The following is a 23,148-nucleotide window of genomic DNA, read 5'->3' on the forward strand; positions in this document are numbered from 1 at the left end:
AGACGTTAATCAGTTGGACGAAACCCAAAGTTAACCCTAACTTTGAACAGAGAATACTGCGCAAATGTCTATGTGGACCATTTACCACGGGTCTATCCATTTGTATCAGAAAAGTTGCAGTCTTTAGTCTATTCAAGTTCTCGATGGTAAAATTTCATCCGCCGATTTATTAAAATTGTACGTACTCAAAGAACTGTCAAATTAAAATTCCTACATACAACAAGGGCATGTCCGTTGTACATTTGTAACATACATTCACACAGATGTCGTGGGTCCACGTACGCATTTCAAGCTTTTGGCAGCTCATATAAAATCACGGTTAAAGCGACACAATGTTATATGATGCGCTTTCTAACTAAACATTTGTACACGAGGAAAGGTCTGAAGATCATCGCTTTAACAGCATTCATTTGACATCTTATCTACAGACATGTAAGGGGAGCCGAGGTAAGATTACTAATTTGGTAAGCGCGTTTAACATCAGGTTTACTATTGCATGCACTTGACCCAGTTTTGTACTTCAGAATAACTGGCTCGCATTGATAACCAGAATCATGACATTCTCGCATAATAAGGCCTACATACGTATAGGGATTTAGTGTTATGAAAACATCAAGTGAGTAAATGGACTGCAATATTGAAAACAAAATGTGAGAATAGTTTCTTGAATTTTTCCATTTAATCGGAAGCAGAACAATGTATGGTGGTAAAGCAGTAGACTACATTCTTACAATGGTGGTTGGCTGGTTGACGTGGAAACTAGTGCGGTTTATATGGAAACGAGAAGAACATAAACGTATTTTTGCGGATATACCATTGTTATGTCATCACTGGTTCTGGGGTATCACAGAAGTAGGTTCAGCAATTGGCTGCTGTTCTTGGAACCCGCGGTGTTCCCGTGCCATCCGAATATTTTTCGCGCAGTGTACTCCGCCATTGATGTGCGCAAGCGCCACGGCTGGGCTGGTCCATACTGAATGTTCGCTGCATGGGCTGGTGACGGTTTGTTAACAAGCAACGGCAAGAAATAAGAGCTTAATAGACGCCTGCTGACTCCAGCATTCCATTTCGACATCCTCAAGTCATACGTCAACGTTTATAACACTACGGCCAGCATATTTTTGGATAAGATAGGACAAGCGACGTCTAACGGAAAGAGCGTTGACGTCTACCTATATCAGCCGCGCTACGTTGGACACCATGTTACGTTGTGGGATGTCTTATGTTGATCCTAATGTCCAAAATGACGGTGTTCAACACCCTTATGTGTCCGCTGTCCACAGATAAGGTGCATTATTGTTCGAACGATTGCTAAAACCGTTTCTATATTGGGATTTTATTTACTTCAATATGACAGCAGAAGGCAAGGAATTCCGAAAATACTGCGACAAAGTTCACCAATTTGCCGATGAAATCATTTTGGACAGACGACGTTCAATCAATGCCCAGACGGAAGAGGAGCATGCGGAGAAGAAGCGCCACCTTGATTTCTTAGACATCCTGATAACGGCACGTGACGACGCCGATCTGGGTTTAACGAATACAGAGATCCGGGAGGAGATCGATACCTTTCTTTTCGCAGGTCACGACACAACGGCATCTGCCATCAGCTGGTGCCTCTACAGTCTTGGTGTTTATCCCTGCGTACAGGATGCAGTAAGAGACGAAATCAACGCCTTAATTCCAGCATCCTACGTCTGAAATAATTGCACAGCTCCAGTACATGACGTGCGTCATCAAGGAGGTGTTGTGGTTCTAATCGCCAGTGCCCGCCCAGTCCCGCATTCTGGCCCGACCTCTGACGATGGAGGGAAAAGATGTTCCCTGCAGACAGATTATCGACATGAAGCAGAATGCTTTGCAGCATAATCCCGCCGTCTGGGGCGATAACCATAATGAATACAAACCCGAGCGATTTCTCCCGGAGAACAGTGTCAATCGAGATCCATTCGCGTTCCTTCCATTTGCCGCCGGGCAAAGAAATTGCATTGGACAGCACTTGGCGATGAACGAAATTAAAACATTTGTTGCTTCCGTAGTGAAACGGTTTACGTTGAAGATTGACCGAGATCGAACGGCTGTGCCGATTGCAGAAATTACAACTCGCGCTAAAGATGGGATTTATCTTCACTTTCTTGAGCGAAAATCCTCAGTGTGACGGGTATTTTATTAATACGCGCTAGTATATCACGCATAAATCAATCACAAATAAACGGACGTGCATAATGCTTTGTGTATTTAACTAAACCTCTGCATAAATGTTTAAGCTGGGAGTTCAGAATTTCAAGTAAAGTATTGATGATCGCTTAACTTGAAAGTAATGCTATTGTTTGTTATGGTAATGGAGATGCTTATGCAGATTTGTTTTTATCATGTTTCAAGTTGAGATTCGTCCGGTCAACACATCGAATTGTTGCTCTCCGGAACTAAACTATGCTTTATTAAACAACGATAATTATTTTTGCGAACAAAGCGCTTTTCTTTCGACGGATTAATTTACCCATCATTTCAATAGCGCATTCCCATACAAACCAAAGGCCCTATTGTTTCGGTCGACAGTTTGCTGAAAAAGGAATAATAAATAATGTCTTCACTTTTATTAACGACGAAAGTTGTGCTAAGTTAGCTATAAACAAAAAAGCACAACAAAATTTTGGAATTTGGGTATGAAAACAAATTTGGGTACGAAAAAATATTTGAGAACCAAAAAAATTGGGAACGAAAAAAATTTGGGTACGAACAAAAAATTGGGGATGAAACAAAAAATGGGTACGAAAAAAAATTTGGGTACGAAAAAAAAATGGGTACGAAATATTTTATGTACGGAAAAAAAATTGGGGGAACGGGAAAGTAGTACCTGTGGGGAACTTGACCCACACTCGCACATTTTCGGCCCTTTCCGTCAAACATCAGATAAGTTCCTCGAAGGCAATAGTATGAATACACATTTCGGAAGCGGTAATGCGGTCCGTCCTACGCGCGTCAAAATGTAAGCGAAATATGTACACATGTCTGTCAGGAATGATTGAATTAACGAAGAAAATCGTGTATTGATGTAAGTTTTTTGAAGAAATGTGAAAAATATATTAAACAAGAGCTGTGTTTGTGAAACACAATGCCCCTGCTGCGCAGCTTTGAAGCCATATATTTTACCTTTGACCTTGAAGGATGACCTTGACCTTTCACCACTCAAAATGTGCAGCTCCATGACATACACATTCATGCCAAATATGGAGTTGCTATCTTCAATATTGCAAAATTTGACCTTTGACCTTGACCTTGAAGGATGACCTTGACCTTTCACCAATCAATATGTGCAGCTCTATGAGATACGCATGCACGCCAATATTGAAAAAGTTATGGCCAATGTTAAAGTTTTCGGACAGAAAGACAGACGCTTTATATTTGACATTTGACCTTGAAGGATGACCTTCACCTTCACCTTTCACAACTGAAAATGTGCAGCTCCATGAGATGCACATGTATGCCAAATATCAAGTTGCTATGTTCAATATTAAAAAAGTTATGGCCATTAAAGTTTTCGGACGGACGGACAGACTGACACACTGACTGACTGACTGACTGACAGTTCAACTGATATAGGACACCCTACCGGGGGCATAAAAAGCAATGGCGATATTTTTCTCAGCCACATAATTGTTAATAGTTTGATATCACAAAATGAAAGTGAAAGTAGAACTGTCAAAAATGACAACCTGTCAACGTGTTGTTTTTGCTGGCACGAGAGGGCGATTACACTCAATGTGTTCACATTTTGACCAAAGGCTTTGTCAATGACCTTTATAGTATGGGTAGCTTTGATATTATTTATTGCTATCGTGTAACTGCATGATTGTGTATATGTTTACAATACACAAAGCATAAATAATGATATAAATATACTGATTGAGCTTATAATAATCTGAGAACTATAGCCAGGTCAATTAAGGACTTAAAATACAATTTTGTGTCCTGATTTCATGAAGAAATGACCATGCATGTCCTAGATTTCAAATTCAAAGCCCTTGTGTGACACATTGGTAGCACTACCATTAAACTGTTACCAGGCTTATGAAATTAGTTTTTATTGAACTATCTAAGGAAATCTAAATCAGGCACTGATTTTTCTTGTTTAAATACAGTCATAGATCAGTTGTGGCCTCTGGGTAATGACCAATTTTTGCTTACTTGTCACACCCTTAAAACTTTCCACACGTCTATAATAGCAAATCTGGATTTAGGTGATCTTCAATGGTACATTTAAACTTTAGCTCTGTTACAAGAGTGCTGGTAAAGTCCAAATCTAGGCCATGCCAAAATCAAAGTGTCAAAGACAAATGAAAGATGCGTTCATTAATTATTGTCCAGTTGTTTAATACTGCTGTAAGTTTTTATATAATATGACTGATGAACATCATGTGAGAGAAAATTCACATTATCATTGTATATCAGGTTTAGCAGCCTTTTAGATAACAAAGTATGCTAGTTTTCAATGTCGCTTCTGGGGATCAAACTCGTAGGGTTTTAAGGAAGATTCTGAAATTTTCGATCCCTCGAGAGCAACCAAACCAAAAATTAAGTCAAATATTGCCGACTCGGTTTTTTGAGTCGGTTCATGAGGGATAATGGAGCTTGATTGGTCATTGTCGGCTCTGGTACTACTTACATGTACCCCGGGTACTCTTAAGTATACTTACATGTACCCTGGGTACTCTAAGTATACTTACATGTACCCCAGGTACAGTAAATAAACGTAATTGTACTCGGTCCATATTAGACTGTACCCGAGTTGTATTCGCGCCCAAAATCCGATGTCGTAAAACGCGCAACCGATTATCTTAAACACACTTCTCTTCAAAAAACACTGCATCAACATGCTTTTTTGAGTATGTGTTCCGATAATATAGAGGCCATTCTACAGAAAATTGACATAAATGTGTATATATAATTATTACCAAAAATAGTCGACAACGACTGATTTAGGGTTAAATTTCCCGGATAAATTTTAGTATATTTACCGTACCCGGGATACATGTAAGTATACTTAAGAGTACCCGGGGTACATGTACGTAGTACCCGAGCCGACAATGAACAATCGAGCGATACTGGAAGGTGCAACATCTCTCACGCCCCTAGCATCGCCTTTAGCAGTATTCAATTCTCAACAGGAAAGTGCTGGAGTCATTGATCCCGAGGGACAAGAAAAACAATTGATTAATGTTCGAAATAAATAATTTCATTAATGACAATTCTATTATTTGAGCCAGGTCACAGGAAAAGCGCAGTCAAATCAGTATCCAATTAAATTATTTGTTATTGTCAGAAAAACGCTTTTAAGCAAACAGATTTCAAGCGACTGCAGGCTGATCTAGATCCAAACTGGCCACAATCGCCTTAATGTCTCTTTTACTGTGACACAGTTCATTAAACTTTAAAATGATAAAAAGTACTAACACTAAGAAAGAGTACAAACCAGTAAAGAGTTTGAAATCAATGTTGAATTTCAGGACAGCTTGGTGATCTGCAAATCCCCGATGAAATGTTGATATCGGGTATCATAGTCATTCAATAAGTCGCAAAATGCTCGAATACAATTTATAAAGCACAATGTGACTTATATTGATAACTAAAAATACCAGTATGCCAGTTTTGCCGTGTCAAGCTGTTACGATCCAGAAAGTCCTTCATTCACATCGAGTATATATCCTTCGAATTCCAACTATTGTTGTCATAAGCGGAGATTTAGTGAATAAATAATTCATATATCCTAAATGACAGCTTCTAAATAGCGAAACAAGCCAATTTATGCAGTAAGAAAGTTTTGAATCGAGACTCTCATGGGGGCGGCCATTGTTGAATGTTGAAACACGAACGACAACTCTGCTATGAGAATGTTATTAATGACGAGCAATCTCCTACGCAGTGGCGAATGCAAAAGGGAAGTAACTGAAAAATCGAGTTATCTCAATCGGACTGGCTCGGTCTTTTACATAGGTCGCCATTGTGATTTTTTTTATGGTTATCATACCTTGGACGATGATGTTCCAGCATCGTCAAAAAAACTTGTTTTATTTAACCCATTTATGCCTAGTGGACTCTCCCATCCTTCTAAATTGGATCAATTTATTTCTAAAATTAGGGATGTCTAGTATATTTATTGCTATATTTAGAATATTTCTTACAGAAATTCCTGTAAGCAAACAGCGCAGAACCTGATGAGACGCCGCATCATGCGGCGTCTCATCTGGGTCTACGCTGTTTGTCAAGGCCTTTTTTCTAGACGCTAGGCATACATGGGTTAATTTATATATATATATATAAGTTTAACCAAAGATCTATAATTGACGCCAACTATATTAGTTTATTTTAAACCTATTTATTTTAGCTCGATTGCATCGAAAGCCTTAGGTTTATTGAAACGCTCTCAAGTCCGTTTCCTGGGCGAACCAGTATTTGGTGTCTTTGTGAGAGATCTAAAGAACGCTCGCACGGTTGGGATCGAAGCCCTGACCCCCAGTCGCTAGGCGGTCACTATATTCATTACACCACGGCGACCAAGGATCGTTAATAGGGTATAGCTACTCTTGTTACGTGGCATATCAGTTGTCAAACAGCAGATTTGCGTCTTTTGTATTTTGAAATTTGCAAATATTCATGCCGGAGGGAAAATCTCTACACCTAAACTTTGAATGCACACATGTTCTTGCAGACATAATAAAATGCATAATTCTTGTTAAGTAAACTTGAAAGCAAAGTCTTAAGTTTGTATTCTTCTTAAATATTACATTATAATAAGTAAATTACAATTTTAGCAGTAAATTAAGAAGGAGTGTTCTAATTTCACTATCCAGTAAAGTCTTTTTCAGGCCACATGTTCTGATCTTAATTACAAAATAAATATGCGCACAATTGTAAAGATTGCACTTTTGGTGACATGCACAAAAGATCGATAACATATCACCCGCTGTCATTATTTTGCCGATACGTGACCTGAGTTTTATGGTTTGTCAGCTATCAATGTCTCTTCCAGCGTGTCCGATTTTATCATGCGAATTAATGAATACGAGCATTACCGACGTTTATGCTTGAATGTGTGCTCGGAAAAAGTAAATAATATATTATTAAAAATAAGAAATGAAATATACCACATTAAGTCCCATTTCAGACATAAAAATGATTTGATGAAAATTCACTTGATTTCGGACAGGCGTTTCCACAAATCCCACAATCTCTCAGATGAAGAATTTTAAACTGCAGTGCACTTAAAAAAGATATCATCGGTGAATCCATCTGATGTAGGAATGGTTTATAAAGAGCGAACACTATTACCATAATTGTCCTTCATATGTTTCTCCTTAACTCGATATTGTGTCTCTTGTGATTTCCGTAAAACGGCCTGGGTATAGTTTTACAAGTTTTCTTTTTTTCTGTCAAAGACATATACGAGAACATTTGAGGCAAATGACGAATTGGGACACATGTTGTTAAATAATATTATGTGCACTAAACATTAACTAATCAAAGTCGTTGCATCATGTGACCATGGTCAGGTTTTATGCTGTATGCTGCTCATCAGTATCTAAGGGTTGAAAATGAAACATTTAGACTGAGAATCTAGTAAGATAGGTCGTTAATTAAATGTTTCTTTGTAAGGGACTACAGATGCCTCAAAGTGCGTTTCTAAGTGGTTAAAAGGCTGCTGAGTGAAGAAGTTAGCATGCGATACGCGCATTAAAAAACAAACTAATCAACATTCCCTACAATACTTATTAGATATAATAAGAAAGCGAGTCTTATACAACCGACTTTGAATTCAGTAAAGCAAAGAAAAGGCTTAAAGTCTGGTTTAAGATATAATTTATAATTGCTATTTAATATGTATACATCCCACCAGTACCATCAGCCACTCAATTACCACTGATAATCTTTAACTCGTTTTGACCACTTGTATTTTGCAATCAGTTCACATGTATGTTACATCGGTAAACGAATCGCGTTTCATATTTGAAATGTTCTTATAGGCTTACAAGCAAACCAATCACATATTGGTGCAAAGTATACCGTATGACTGGAAGCAAATTAGCTGACAACACCACTGTCTGGGGCACACATGATTTTTAATTCGCCAGACGGTTGATGTGCATACGGAGAAAAAAAGTGTGTACTAGATCAGTATACTGCATTATAGTACACGTATTTGGAAATAAATACAATTTATTTACAAATCTGAATGCATTACATATACGGGCATTTAATTCGATGATGGCGTTCAGCAATTTATTCTAAACTGTTATGTGATAAAATTAAACAAAGTTTACTTGTAATCACTATGACATATATGTTTTCTTTATTCCATCGCATGCAGTGAATAAGAAATAGTAAATGATACCTGATGCACAACTTCAATGATTAGCCATGCGTCGAGATGTAAGATAAACTTAGAGGTATGATGGTCTTACTATAGTATAATTTGCTTCAGAATAAACTAGTTTATTCCCCGAAAACAATTCAATTGTTAAATCATAAATCTCAACCAAGAAAGCTTACACTCTTTTGCTCATATCTTAGACGCAACCATTTTAACCACGGTTACGTTTGAAAAAACGTACGCTGAAGTATTTCAACTTCAAAAAGCACGTGAATTCGATTGATGGTCACATGTAGGGTTTCCCGTCGCTACTCAGTCGTTTGTAGAAAATGTTTGCTATGTCACTTCAATCCTCATGGTTTTGTTTGTACATAATTTATATTCCGGATTGTGTTGTTTTTCAGTTTTCTCGTGTTCTACGGAGATATTTTAACACAATTCACCGTCAGGGCTGGTGTAACATTGCTTTAGCAAAGCAAATGGCACATTGTCATCAACATCGAGATCGTGTGTGTTTGACTGTACCAAAACTAAGAGGTCGTGTTTCACGTGTTTGTTGTCAACGGTTAGGTTTTCTTATTGACACTCGTCTCCCCCGTCTAGGGGGACACTTATATTTCATTTGAAATTTACCGCTAGTCTCGGAAGAACATGTGTCACATAATTTTGATTGTATTCCTTATCTTTGTTTTAAAACGCAACGCATAATGCAGTATTAAATAAAATCAATTTTAAAGGTTCTTTGATATTTGAAGATGACTGAGTGGTCTAAGCGCTAGGCTTCTACTCCAAAGTTCAGTGGTTCGAGCCCAGATGTAGATTTTTTTTCTTTAACTTATTTTTTACACTGCAACTTTTTAGTTTCGATGTTAACGTTTATCCATTTAGAGCATGTAATGGCAAATTTAAAACATGCCGAAACCTTTGAAAAGTTCTTTAGTTATACATTTATACAGATTTTATGATTATATTAGAACAAATCCATATGTCTTAAGTTCATTGCTATATTAGATTATTGTAAAATATATTCGAAGGTACATATTATTCTCGTTAAATAAAATATAGAGTTAACTGAGTACACACATTCTGAACAACATATATTTTTCTTAAAAGACAACTATAAAAATCGCCTTTTCCGTTAAATTGTTAACCCTTTGAGCGCTGGAACCGGATTTTGAAGGCCTTTGCAAACAGTTTGGATCCAGATGAGACGCCACAGAACGTGGCGTCTCATCAGGATCCAAACTGTTTGCTATTCTGATAGTATTCTTTGAAATAAATCGAAGAAAATGCTAATTTTAGAAATTCAGCAGACGACATTTTAGCAGACGACAAATTTCCCAGCATGCAAAGGGTTAACATCTAACAACACGTTATGCTTATATCACAACCGGGATACGGCCTGGAGTCATGAGTGGTTATGACTAATACATCGCGGTTTCGGTCTGGCACAATAAATTTCCTTATCACATCCCTGACTGTTATTTATACCAGGCGGTCATTTATCTTATTTGTATTCTAAACGGACACAGAATGAGGCCATTTTTGTTCTGCTGTCTATAATATTTTATTATATTAACTTCATATTATTATTTTTTCAAGTACCAATTAATGATCACCTCGTTTTTGCGATATCAATGTTTATTTTGCTGTATGCTGTTTGTCAAGTCACCAGTCAATTATGTTCACAATTTGTAAAAATGCGTGTGTCAGAAGAGGTAAACGCATAGCTGTTTTTTGCCTTTCTTACTTCTTTGTAGTAATTTAATCATAATAATGCACTATCTTCATAAATGCTCCAGATGAGTACTATTTCATGAACTCAAATTTGAAATTTGTATTTCTCTTAACGTTGTTAGCTTAAAAACGACACCTTTATTCGAGGCAGTTGCTGGTTATTACGAGGAGGTTCGCGTTGAGAAAGAAAACACTTCGTCGCTTAAATTGTTTATCTGGACGGACCTAAGACCATTTGAAAAGTAATGTTAGCATATGAAACTTAGCGATCATGAATGTTAACAGCAAGCCCAAGCTTCATTTACCTTTTGTTCATATCATGTTAATTATGCTCAACAACTCGGGAAGAAATAACCAACATATTGCCAATATTTTACAAAATAGATTTTACTCATTCGGACTATAACGTAACTTGTCCGAAGCTATATGAAATGGATAAAATATTAAAGGGAATGAACTTGACAAATGTTTTTGGCATGCTGTATAAATTTGGTGTAATCTATTTTTTTTAACGTACATACTTTTAACCGGAATAATGAAATGCGGGCACATCAAAAACCCCGTTACATTCTTTTAAATATTCACCTTTTTTTCCTTACTAGTTGGGCTATGTCTGGAATATTTTCTCAATTATTTGAATTTCATTTCCTCTTGATATCTTTTAGCAACAAATGAGACTACCGAAATTGTATATTTAAATCAGGCAGTAATTATACAGGACTATGAGGAAGTAACTTACAATTTAGAAACATAAAATGATAACCCACTCATTAATCCCAAGACAATCTTGGCTTCGTAATTGTCAGAACACGTTTAAAAACGATGTCCTAAACGCTGTAAACCATAAATGAAACTACCGGAGTTTTCAATTAAAATCAGATAGAATATAAGGAAGTAACTTAGAAAGTAACTTAATTTAGAAACATAAAAGCATCCCCACAGATTAATCAAAAGACATTCTTGACTTCGTTATTGTCAGAATTTATTTTTAAAACAATGTAAATTGTTGAAAATAAAAGATAATTACTTTCGCCAAGAATTATACATGCAGTCTACAAGCATTGCGTTCAAACGATGTAGATAAAATAATAATTTACCTAGGCGATTGAAATGGCACACAAAGTAAAATAAACCATCGCGATGATTGCAACGTACATTTGATTAAATGCCATTATACGTGTCTATTAATCTTAGATGCTTTATTTATTATGATACTATATCATATGTAATAATTTACTTAAAATAAAAATTATTTATTTTGCTTTCGTTACACTTATTATTGAAATTTCGTGAAAGTACTGAAATAAGTTCGGACTACACTTAGTTCAATTATTTGCTATCTGACCACGGTTTCTGGTTGGTCATTTATCAAAGTGTCGTATTCAAATGATGGAGAAGTCTAGTCATTATGTCCATCATGTACTTTCTGATGGACGCTTTGTAATAACTGTGTTCACAAAGTGCGTGACACAACAATTTTATAATGGCTGCGATTGAACAAAGTTAATTGGATACTTTTGTAAAATTATCCCAACAACTACCTAGGGACATAACAAGTACATTACACTCAATCATATTTAATTACATCCAATAACTGAACATACTGTTTTAATGAGATTTAATCTTCAAACGACGTTATAAAAGATGTTTATTAATATCGAGTACAAATAGGTACAAATTACAACGATTACATGTTATGTAAGTATATATGTAGTGCGTTTTCTCCGAGGGTCATGCACCTGTATGTTTTTATTGATACAGGAACTCTGATAACACAAATTCAAGGCATTTACATGCTCGTTGTAAACTTGATGCATAAGCAACAATAGAAATAACTGTTTCTTTAATTTTCAAAACAGATAAATGTTATTAAGGTTTGACACATAATCAAAGCATTTACGAATTCAATCATGTTTAAATAACTAAATACATTTCGAGATATGCATTAATTCAGTTGTGCAATTCTTTCATTTTTCATTACATGCACAATACACCGTGATTGTTTAACACACTGACCAAAATAGTTCAAACAAACTGACCAAAATAGTTCAGGCAACACACACACCGGAATCGATAAATGATTTACAAATTAAGGTGAATGGATGCAAGCGTATTTTTAATTTAACAACCGTACTGCCATTTCTGCAGAGAGTGCATATTTAAAGAGTGCTGAAATAAAAGAGCGAGCAATGTCCCAAGGTCCAAATAAACTATCGCGTAAAAAAGGATAACAAAGCAATATACGGCTCTGTCAATTAACTTCATATCGTATATGAAAAACATTACATTAAGCGAACACAGACAACGCTTGATTTACGATTTAAGATACAACTTCTTATTGTTCTTTAATTGGTATTCAGCCTACCACTACTGCCAACAACTCAATAAAGCGTGATAATCTTTATCTTTACGATCCCTTTAGTATGATAACATTTGCGTAACAACGGCAACAAAAGGACTTTTCAACGAGTTATGTTCTTATCCGAAATATTACTAAAGTCTGCAAACAATTTATATCCTTGTATTTTTCATTATATTTACAACGCTGAAATGATAAATTTTGGTCATGAAATTTCACTGGCAAAAGAAACACAAAATGGTTAACAGTGTTCCAAAATGCTGGAAAGAAATTGTCTGACAACACCATCGTCTGGGTCACACATAATGTAAAAAGCGTCGCAGCTGTGTCCCATTTCTCTCATCTGACATTGCAAGCTCGCTATGGCAGCTGTGTCCCAGTTCTCTCATTTGACATTACAGGCTCGCTATGGTAGCTGTGTCCCATTTCTCATATTTGACATTGCAGGCTCGCCCAGCTGTGTCCCATTTATCTCATCTGACATTGCAAGCTCGCTATGGCAGCTGTGTCCCATTTCTCTCATTTGACATTGCAAGCTCGCTATGGCAGATGTGTCCATTGTCTCTTATCTGACATTGCAAGCTCGCTATGTTGCAGTTTAATTGCCACGCGATTGATTTGTATATGGAGAAAGTTGTTGTGTCTTAGATCTGTATACTGCATTATTGTTCACATATTTTAAAATAAATCATTGCGTCGTTATACAATATCGATTGTCGGAAGGATTTGCATACATGTACAACTTAATACAAATCTGAATGACTTACACAACAATTCATTAGATAATATAAACTTATATTTCAGATACATGTTATTTTAATTATAGCGTTAAGTAATGTATTCTTATCTGTTAAGTTCTAAAAATAAAAAAAAGTTTACTGTTGATCCCAATTCATTATTAACATTCTTTCATATTGGATACAGTTAATTAGGAAAACAAGTCAACGATACATACCAATCACACAAACGATTAGCCCCGTTGGACATTTGATTTAAACGTTGTTTTGGTACCAGCGGATTGGTTTCATGATGTGACGTCGATTTGTGACGTAACGTTATAGACGTGACGTCGTTACTTAGAGATGAACTGGATCGATACAAGGATTGTATATATATTGAACATCGATATTAATTTTTTATACCAAAAGCGGGTATTTGGCGTTTATATTGTTCCCACTATCGGGTAAATAGTAAATTACGGAATTCCCATTATCGGGGATAATTCTCAGTAATCAGAAAAATACGGAAATTCCCATTATCGGGGAAACTTCTTTACATTTGGTAGCAAAGCGTGGTTTCAAAATTGAATCAGCGATGGATCCAGTTGAATATTTAAAGACAGAGATTGTGTTGAAGAGGGAGAAAATAAGACTGAAAACTAATTTTACAAGAGCACGGAAAAAGGTAGTGTCACATTTGGAGGAAAATGCATCTAGTGCGACAGTGAAAGACACTTGCAAGCAATTGGATTTTGCGACGAACGAAGTGGTTTAAGGGCTTGATAGTTAATCCAATATGTACATGGAAGGAGATGAACTTGAAAAATGTAAAATAGTAATTGCGGAAATGGAGAAGATAGAACTTGAATATGGAAAAACAACTGAGGATGCCTCAACACCACGAACTTGGAATTGGCTCATTATATACAAAATTACAAAAAAATAACCAGAACTGCTCTTGGCACGATATCATTGTTGGGTCTTTGAGGGTCAACACAATGAGTCAGTTTTGTCCCTACGGACATGGGTTATTCAAGAGGCAGAATTCCAAACTATTGCGTCAGAGACCGTTCAAGGAATGTCAGGATTTTTTTATTCCAGAGCATACTTCGGAAAAGACGAACTTTAAAAATCAAAGATTTTTTTTAGTGGTTCTGGAGAAAGCGTGAAAATATATAAATGCAGAGTATGTAACAAACAGTATTGAGCATGACACTGTGACAATTTCAAAGAATTGAATGTTTCACAACGGTGGAAAAAAGCAAATCAACTTCATCTTTGCTATCGTTGCATAGAAACATGAAAGTTGTTGATTGGAACCAGTACCAAAGAAAATGGCCACATCTACGTGACGTAACATTTACAAAAGCTTCGACCAGACCTATTGTTGATATCTTAATTAAACTTGATTGTGCAGATTTACATTATGGGCTGGAAGAAAGAAGAGGTAGAGCAGGGGAGCCAATAGCGCGTCTAACTCCACTTGGATGGACATGCATCGGTAATCCATGTTCAACTTTAACGCCGGTTCTACAAATAAATTATGCGCGAACATACTTTGTAAGAGACGTAACGGAAATCGAGAAACTACACCTTACTCTTAAGAAATTCTGGGAAATTGAGCGGGAATCAACTGAAACACCTGTCGTTTACACTTAAAGCAGTTAAACAGTCGTGCATATTCGACAATCAGATGTATTGCGTCGCCATTCCATGGAAAAGCAAAGTAACTGTTATGCTAAACAATTACACAATGGCACTGAATAGATTAGAGAACAAAGAAAAAAGACTTAAACGATGTCCTCAGTTAGCTAAAGCATACAGCGAATGCTTCGGAAAATACGTAGAAAAGGGGTACGTGTACAAAGTTCCGGATTCTGAAGTGTCCAATTCAAAGTGGTTCCTACAACATTTTCCTGTTTTGAGGCCAGATAAAGATACAACAAAAACCAGAATCGTGTTTGATGCTGCAGCAAAATTTGAAGAAGTATCACTAAATGATAAAATACACCAAGGCCCAAAGCTGCAGCGCGATCTGTTTGACGTGTTGCTAAGATTCAGAAGGCATCCCGTTTGCAGTAGTGTGGGGCATAACCGAGATGTATCTCAGAATATGCATCGATCACGCCGACAAAACATATCATAGATTCCTAAGAAGGGAATCAACAAAACAATGATCAAATCTGCCAAAAGAGCCATCAACGCCATATTAGGAAACGCAGATGTCAATGACGAAGAGTTGATGACAGAAATGGTTGGAGGCGAGGGCCTTATAAACTCTCGACCATTGACCTACCAATCTTCGAATTCTTCAGACGACATTCCACTAACACCAAATCATTTTCTGCACGGTCAAATGGGAGGCGAATTCGCACCATCTACAGCAGATGAAACACAATTCAACATGCGGAAGCGTTGGCGGCGTGTACAAGAGTTAGTGCGGCATTTCTGGCACAGGTGGTTACGGGAATGGTTGCCTTGCCTGAATGCTAGACGCAAGTGGTTTCATCCTGAGAGAGACATCGAGATTGGCAAAGTCGTTCTTATCATTACTCCGGAAATGACGAGGGGAAACTGGGCACTGGGACGGATACTCGAGGTTTATCCAGGACAAGACGGTCGAGTGAGAGTCGTGAAAATCCAGGTTGGGGAAACAACACTATGACGAGACCGGTAACAAAGATATGCCCGTTAGAAATGGACAATTAATGATAAGCATATCGAAAGAATACCCGTGTAGTTATATCAGATAAAATTATCCAATGATTACAAGAATCTACCTACAATATTATTTGTGAAACTTAACCAAGAAAGCTTTCATCATTTTTGTATGTGATGCCGCAGACGCATCCTTGTTACCCACGGTGAGCTTTGGAATCGTTCGCTGAAGTATTTCAACTTGTGTTAAGATAAGAAACGCTCATTACCCGAAGCATTTGAATTCGGTTTGTGGCCACACTAACGGCTGGTTAGGGTCTTTGTTTGGTACTACGTTATTGTTTCTATTCAATTTAAACATACAGCTCGAATACATATGAAAAACAAGGTTATACATTTACAGCATCAACATATCAAATATTGTTGTTGAAGTATGTTCATATTTTATCCCATCATCAGACGTGCATTGTCGAAATAAACCACTGTGGAATAATTTTTCCTCAATTTCGGCAGTGCTGAAATATAGCTGTCACGCGCGGCGGAGAATGGTCATATTACTCGGAATCAACTATAAAGTAATCATTTTTTAGTAAAATCGAATCAGATTCAACAAAACAAACAATTTGATACCAAGATGTAATATATTTTTAAAACATAATGCAACTCAAAAAGCAAGAAAACATTATTTACAAATATTAAGTGCGCGAACTCGTGACGTCATTATTAACACGTCATACGACACAATGCATGTTCTTTCACGCTAAAGCTGCAGTTGTTTAGTGTTTTTGTTTTTATTATTTCTTAAAAATCGGGGACGTAGAGGTTTGATAAACAGAAAAACAGGTTAGTTACTGATCTTTTTGTAATGTATTAGACTCGGCACGATTAAAATAATGAAACAATGTTTGCTTAAAATAACTTTGGGATTTCCCGTATAGTTCGATTTTCCTATTCTAATTTTAAAGAAATAATTTACGACTAAGAAAATTAATGGGATAAATCGAATACTAGGTCGGTGCCGAATAAAGCAAAGTTTATTTTGCTCGGTACGAAAATCTGAACCACTCGCCAAGGCTCGTGGTTAAGATTTTCTAAGCCTCGCAAAATAAACTTTGCTTTATTCGGCACCGACCTAGTATTCTCTATATATACAATATCTGCATAAAAGTTGAAGTCATTATTAGAGATGGTGATAAAATAGCATATAAAAATGAAAAAGAGAAGGACGATAGTATTTCTTAAGGAGTTTCAGTAGGCAAAAAATGGAAAAGGTAAGACGGGAAAGAATACTACGATATAGGCAAGATCAATACGTAGGGACTCTGTGCTATGTTACACCAGCCCTAATAGTGTGTTCGCACATAAATACTTTCCGGATTGTGCTGTATATCAGTGTTCTCGTATTTTACGAACATACATACCGTCATTTACCTTATATGCTGGTATAGCAACGCTTAAGAAGAGCCTTTGTCATGTTAATATCAATAACAGATCGACGGAAGCAGGATCCATGTCGTCAGCCACGGAGGATACACATATTTAATTAAAAAATTTTCTGCCAGTTTCGGAGGAAAATGTATCGCAGACGTTTGCTTGCTCTCATTATTTGAGTTTCAAACTTAACAAAGTATTTAAACGTAGTATTTTATGAAATCGTTTTTTAAAATTTTCTATGGTGTTTGTTGATGATTAATTAGTTCATAATCAATTAAATAGAATGGTGATACAAACACTAAAATTCATCATATAAAACTTAAGCTCGTTCAAATGATCCAGTATTTTATGTTCCGGTTGGTACTTGTATATTGAAAATCGAATTACCATCCATTGCGTCGACAACAGATACACATATACGACCACCATTGTATTCTAATTCAATGGGCTACTTCAAAAAGCTATATTTAAATGTAGTACGATACACTAAAAAATTATACATACAATGTACGTGATTTAGCTGAATGGCTGGAACGCAGTTCATGAACATTGTCTATAAACGTTTTTTCTATGAATAAATTTATGAACAAGTATGTCTCAGGAGTATTTTAGTAAAACATGAATCGATAGCCTGCAAAAAATACATAGTCCGTTAAAAAGTGTTGGGCAGATTTTTTTTTCGGGGTAAACTAATTTTTGTATAGAAAGAAACTCAGCGCCTTGAAGTCATTTAACTGATAACAGCCGTTTTAACTTGTTTAGGAAATGATCTGTATAAATCTGCAGATATCAGGTATTTTGACCACTTACTTAATTGAAAAAAATGTGCAGAGATTTGAAAGTAAACTCCTGTGTGTTTGCTTAGTAGCCTGTGTTCAAACCATTACTTCGAGAAGTATCGTAACATAAGTTCGGCACCAAGTCAAAGTCATACTTGAAGGTCAGCTCACTTAAAGATACATAATCATATCGTGTGACATCTAGTGTACTCTACGAATTATTAACATACAACAAATTTCACTTTCATATACCAAGACAGATACTGAATGAACTTTTTGTCATTTTTAATCAAAACTAACGCTGTCACATTATCAAAGTAGTTTGTAAATTTCTCCGACACATTTTGAACATTGAGAAACTTCAGCAATATTGAACTGATTTTGTTAATGCAAGCTTGCATACTTTCACCATATACTTTGATTTTAAAATAATTTTTCTTTCATTGACTGTTGTTTAAAATCATCGAGTATGCCATCACATTATACATTAACAGATCCACTGCCAATTCTCAAGATTTAAGTTAACTAGTATATAGCCACCGTGATACAGGAAAGGAATAACAATAACAATATATATTTGATTAAATTAACTAATTCACTAGGAAAACTGAGCTATTTGAAGCAAAACAGCATGAGATAATCGTAAACATATAGATGCGCAACAACCCTGTTCCTGTTGTATGACACTACTGTTACATGATAATTTTTAGTGATTGTGTTTCAAATAAAGTCTCATGGAAACATCCATTATAACGTTTCACTTAGAATCGATAAACTGAAAAAGGTATCTTAATTGCGAATATAAATTTTAATGAGTACCATACAACTGCCGTTAATTTATATATGGTAAGTTGCTATCTTTAAACAGCAAAATGCACTATTGTGAAATCATCTCATTCGTTTGCGTTGTGCAGGTTAAATGTATATGCGTTAATGGAAATAAATGGCAATGAAATCTTGACATTACATTTGCAATATACATGTTGAATTCTAAAATATATACAATACGCGTCATCCGCACCTCGGGTATTGCTTTCTGCAATTAACTTACCAATAAATTGAGTTAAACGTGTGGCCATAGGGATGAGAAGATCGAAAGAAATTAATGTCGAACTCATTAATCATCGCATCTAGATCCTCCTGCAATCCTAATGCCTTACCGGATTGAAGCGATCTTAGCGTGTGTCCTATCCCCATATGAAATCCAACATGATGAATTGCAATGCAAATTATTGAAAACGTCTGGTATGGGCTTATTCAATTAACAATTAAAACGATATTTAAGGTTATAGACACGTACACTTACCGCATAGTATTCTTGATTCGAATGTTCTTTAGAAAAATCCATTTCTTCCGACGCTTCAATACTAAACATACATTTACACAGACTGGTTTGATGGACATTGCGCTTTGTGTAAAACTGATTATTTCTGATCTGCTTGATAAGAAGTCTCAGGTTAATTGAGACATCATCGCGCAAGTTTCAAGTAAAGAACCAGTACTTGAAGTCTTCGAAAAATTCTTAAAAAAAACGCTGCTACAGTGAAGATCGATCGGTAATGTTCCGGTCGCGTGTAGGACTCCATTGCCTTTAAAATCATTCATTTTAAACAAAGTCATATTTGAATATTATTTAAGTCTTTCTCCGCATCCAAAAATAACAAAAATTCAATGCAGTGCAATTTCGTATTTCGATTAGATGCTTTGATATTTTCGATCAGTCGCTATTCAATAAAACAAAGAAGCAAGCACATTAATTTATGAAATAAATATAAAGACGAGTTTACAGTGTTAGTTTGCTCGTAGCTGATAAATGATCTGTCAAAGAATGTTTTTATCAGATATGAAAAACTCGCCAAACTTCTCACAGTGGAATGTCGTACTATTATAGGAAAATGAAGAAAGCCTTTTTGCACAATTTTAGCTTGACAAACCATTATATAAACAAGTTAGGCTATAACACTAAGATTGTCTCCTTTGATGACTATGTGAACAATTCTAAATTTACTTACATGATAAATCGTTGTTCTTTATGGATGACTAAAGTATCGTTAATTACAAACTATAAACCAGAGAAATCATATGCGATGAATCAATATCATAACTTGCACCGATGTTTTTGTTTCTGTGAAAAATTCCAAAATTCAGATATGTGAACCATTTAGCAACATTCAAACTTTTAACATAGTTACCATGACATAGTTCAATATTGTTGATAAATAGACGCCTAATCACTGACCGAAAATATTGGGATAGTTTTTGTTAAGTTTAAACGTATTTTCTGTTCATAAACATGCTAGACTTTTCTGTATTGATATATCATGGTTTTTACATAGTGTTCGCTTATTGCTACATGTCTAACAATGGTCACTTGCAATAACGCTGACTGTCCCAATTCATACAAATAAGGCTACATCAATATCAATTACGTAGAACATGATTATCGATGTTTTGCAAAAAAATAGGACATAGTGTGCTTTCTATTGCCCCTTACAGACTTGTTATCGCAGCTTTTATGGAGGCAAAGTATGCAAAGGAAATAACATTTTTACAAAAATACACATTTAAAAAAATGCACCCATTCTAAAGCTTTTTGTTATGTATATATAAATAATAAATACGTTATTGAACCAAAGTTTTTAATTTCCGGTTGACCCAAAGGAACGAATGCATTGAATGCTGAAACTTAACTTGTAATGTCCTCTCTATTATTTAAAAGCGCATAACAAATAAACACAATCAATAATGATCTCACATACTATCGCCCAATTGGTGATAAAAGGTACCATCTGATTATTAATTTTATTGTCACATGGCACCTTTTTGCACCAATGGGGCGTAATATATAATATATTAAGCTATACACGAAAACAAAATACATACAAACATATGGTTTTTACTACATGAACAAAGTAGGCTTTGTGCTTACAGCATAAACATGTCGTTTGGTAATCTGTTTAAGAACTGTTTGGTAATATGTATTGTAACTCTTATATTTTGTTTTATAATAAACGACTGACATGGAATGATATAACAGGTTCACAAAGACATAATGGTTCTTGACAGGACTACATGTTAAGTACTCAGTCGTTCGAGATAAAATTAAATATAAGATTCGTGTAATCAAAACTATTATAAATGTAAGCTTGGAGTTTAGTTTTGAATGAATTCTGAGTAAACGTATTTGACGTGAAAGCAGACACACTTGTTGACAAAGACATGACTTTCGTACTCATCATATTACATAACAACACTTTTGGGATGGGGTTAAAAGAAATAGCAAAATAAAACAAGAAATGATCTTCAAACGTTAATGTCATGGGTGGTACAAAACCAGATAGGAAAGCTCCACCGCAAGTAATAATTACATTTTGTTGACTATGATTGACATTCACAATACATTTTCTTTTCCGTCAAAATATACCTAACGGACTATTTAAACAAATGTTAGAAACGAGCTTTCATCAATATTTATAATCGGCTTATTATACAAACAACTGATCAATAAATCAAACAATATCTTATTCGTCAAATCACTTTGATAAACCATTTACATATGTATAATGGTATTAAAAATAAATACACGAAGTCATTAGCCTTTCAAGAACTTAGTATTGATTATGCTTTGGTCTGACATATTCGAACTGTCGTTAAGTTGTGTGACGCTTGTGAATATATATTCACAGCGTTTGTCATAGTATGTAGCGAAGCTTGACTTTCTGTCGGCAACTAGAGTGCTATGTCTGATACCCTATACATTTACTTTCTTCACTTTGGTGTTATCGGTTAGATAAGCTGGTATTTTTGTATGAATTATAAATCACTTTCTTAACAAGACAAGGCAGAGATACGTGTTATATATCACATATCATTGGAAAATGACCAAATGGTATCTGATACGTTAGACTGGTACAGAATGCGGTCTCATAGATACAACATATACTACTATATGTCTCGTTAAGTTCATATTTACCAACAACAAACATGAAATCATGAAACAGGCAGAGAAATAATGATATATTTCTTTTATTTAATGCATTCATATGGTAAGTTGAAAAATAAAAGATATTATAACTGTTAATTTAATATTTCAAATATTAAATTCATATAAGTGACCATGATCGATAATTGTCAGTTTTATTGTGACTTGACGCCTTTATTTGACGTCAAGACGTTATGAATTCCGCAAATTCAACTCTAATAACTTGTAAACCCATAATGGAAAAAGAATGAAACAAAATAATTTTTGTTTTAATTTTTGTAAATTTTGTCAATTTTATTTCTCCTTTTACATAAACAATAAAACAATTTCCCTCATGGCTACGACAACCATAAACATATGTATTACTTTGACCACTCGTGAAAGGTAATGAAAGGTTTAACTTTTTAAAAAGGAGGATGGGCCAATCTATTTTGAGCATGAATTGTATTTTGTAACTCTACATTTTTCGAAAAATAAGGGGTTTCAAAACAAAACTAAGACGAGGCGACATTTAGTTGGGTGATGCCGATCTTTTTTACAGATAATATTCTAACTCTTTAATGTTGCAGCCCTTAGTCTAAATATTTTATTTGCTACGAAGGATAGGGCTGATAGAAGAATTGATAACACAAATAGGTCTATAAGAAGGAACCACCCACCATTATATGTCGCGAGACGAAAGGGCCATGTGATGATTTATTATGAATGTACACGCTCTTTTGGCAGTCAAATATATATTCCTACCTATTACCTACTACAGAGGCACGACCGTTGTAAATATGTTACACACATTAAACCAGTTGTCATGGACTCGAGCTTTCATTTCAAGAAAACCGAGCTTCTAGAAACAAGGTCGCAACTGGATACTGGAACCAAAATAATAAGCCGTCCGGCGGCTTATATGTAGATATAATGAAAGAGAATCACGTTTAAATCGTCGGTTAATTCGACTTAAAGTTGAATGAATCGCTTTCTAACTGGTCATTTTTACACAAGAAAAATTCCGACATATTCTCTTTAACAACATGCATTCGATATCAGTTAAGGCAGCGCAGCTCACAAAATGTATTGCTAACCGAAGTATTTTACCAATACGAATGGCACACTTTAAT

The 23,148-nt window shown here is 35.5% G+C and overlaps 1 pseudogene; it reads left to right on the forward strand.

Moving 5' to 3' along the window:
• Positions 1–485: 485 nt before the first annotated feature.
• Positions 486–3,810, forward strand: LOC127849841 (cytochrome P450 4B1-like; annotated as a pseudogene).
• The last annotated feature ends 19,338 nt before the right edge of the window (positions 3,811–23,148 follow it).

The sequence above is a fragment of the Dreissena polymorpha genome, chromosome 11 (assembly GCF_020536995.1).
Source record: "Dreissena polymorpha isolate Duluth1 chromosome 11, UMN_Dpol_1.0, whole genome shotgun sequence".
NCBI lineage: Eukaryota > Metazoa > Mollusca > Bivalvia > Myida > Dreissenidae > Dreissena > Dreissena polymorpha.